Source organism: Lottia gigantea, assembly GCF_000327385.1.
Source record: "Lottia gigantea unplaced genomic scaffold LOTGIsca_127, whole genome shotgun sequence".
Classification (NCBI taxonomy): Eukaryota; Metazoa; Mollusca; class Gastropoda; family Lottiidae; genus Lottia; species Lottia gigantea.
The window spans coordinates 397,442-399,939 of NW_008707370.1; positions in this window are offsets into that span (position 1 = coordinate 397,442).

Here is a 2,498-nt window from a genome sequence, read left to right on the forward strand (position 1 = left end):
ATTGTTTATGTAGTCATTATATTAAAGGCCCTTGGATATTCTTGACAACTTTCGAGATGGTGGCGTCATGAAACGTGTTGGTTTAGTAGAATTGCAGGTATCACAGACGTCTGACTGAAAATTGGAATGGTGCAAATTGATGCTACCAGTGTCCCCGATAGACATTAGTAGTCTAGAAAACCTTTTTAGAGCCCTCTTCTTGGCAAAAGAATTGAAAAATATCCAAATCTGACGTTTTATTCGATTTCATAATACTTTCTACGTTTACGTATGGTATGACGTATAGTGCAGTGCCATGCGTTTTTAATGATTTACCTGATGTTGGCGAAATGATTTTATATAAATAATCCCTTTAAGATAGCGTGTTGATTGAGATGTGGAGTGGATTGGATTACTGTAATATTATTACATTATTACAATAACCATCATTACAATACGTCTTTAAATAAGATTATTCTCACATCTAATTCGAGCCACATCAACATTTATTGATACAACTGGCGACAGATATTTCTTTCTCGTCTCTATTTATCTCCATTGCGCATGACAGGTTCACTCAATCATGTCCTTTAACTAGCGGAAGTGGAATGTTTTACGGGAGTTGTACACGCTATATTCGGCCGTACATCGTGATGAACCATCAACCAGATCCGATCAAATTTCTTGATGGTTGTTCGATCTTATAAACATGTATCATAGATTAAGATAATTATCTGAATACGATTGTATTACCTTTGTTGTCTGCTTTGGGTTAATTTTAACGCATTACACGTTCATCAAGTGCAATGGAAACACCGTTCAATCTGAAACTTAGAAGTAGGCCGCAAAACACCATCCCATTTTATCTTATTTCTTTCATGAAAATTTTCCATCATTCATTGTCCAACGCCATTTTCGGGGCGCCACTATATCAAACTGTTTGTCCACCATATTTGTAAAAGTCAAACCGCGTAGGTTTTTATGGTGGATCCAAGACAAACTGTTCTGTCGCAGTAGTGGCGCCAGCCTCCCAAGAATGCGACAGCTGTGGAAACGCTTAGGCACCAACATCCAAGGGAGCGTTTGAGAGGGTTCTTACCACAGAAAAGTTTTGAGAAATAGAATTTATTAGCTGCATTCTGAAACTATTTGGGGCGACAAAGATAAAAATCGTAATTTTCAATTTTTGGCGTTCGGGAACTTATTTAAAAATATGCTGAAATTTTTGTAAGCTTGACCAACACAAAAATGAGGTGACCAACACAAACATGAGATAAAAAATATTATGGTTTTAGCTTTGATATTATAAAAAATCCTGAAATAAAAAGTTTTACAATTCAGTGGTATGTGAGTCATATATGAACAAATTACATTTATCTTATATATAAAGAACGACGTCACTGGAAAAAAATCTGAAACTTAATTATTCACAAAATTAGTCAAAATCTTCATAAAATACCTCAAAATTAAATCCAAAGTTTTTTTATGTATCGAAATGACTAATTTTAACGGTGATAAAGTTGTCAGAATTGTTGGATTCCAATTTCAATTCTTACTTCTATTTACAAAATTAAGTCAAAATCTACAAAAATACCTCAAAATTAAACTGCAAGTTATTTCATGTAGCTAAATTGTTTTTTTGAACTGCAAGACAGTTGATATGTTTACAAAATAAAGTCAAAATCAACATTAAATATATCACAATTAAACTGAAGTTAAAAATCAACGTTAAATACATCACAATTAAACTGAAGTTATTTTATGTAGCCAAATTGCTATTTTGAAGTGAAAAAAAGTTGATATGTTTTCAAAATAAAGTCAAAATCAACATTAAATACATCACAATTAAACTGAAGTTATTTTATGTAGCTAAATTGCTTTTATAAACGGTAGGAAGTTGGATTCCAATTTAAAAACTTACTTACAAAATGAAGTCAAAATCTACATGAAGTACCTCAAAATTAAACTGAAAGTTATTTCAAGTAGCCAAATTGCCATCTTGAACGGTGAAAAAAGTTGTCAGAATCGTTCAATAAGATGTTAAAAATGATCAATAAATGAAGAAATTTATGTTTGTTATTTGACTTTTGTAAATTTGTCTGAGAAAATGTAAAATTTGATTGAATATTAAATAAAAAAAGAAATAATATATTGAGGTAGTGTCAGACAGAGTCAAACGAGATCAATTGATCATTGGTAAGACATAATAACTTGAAAATAACACAATATCTTTAACAGGATTTCCTGTCGTCGGTGATATATCAAACTAGAATTGGTTTCTGGGCGGAACAGGGGTTAAAGATGAAGAATGATATCGTGGCGAAAGGGTTAAGAGACCATGAATTGGACTGTATGATAATTTTAATTAGAACTGTCTGCAATCTTATGACTTAAAGAATAATTGCCTGTTCGGGCGAATACATAGCCAAATCTATAAATTTGATGATAGAATGAGTTTTGCGCATTTCAGAACATATTTCGGTTTATTAAAATAATGATATAAGTGAACTATTGAAAGT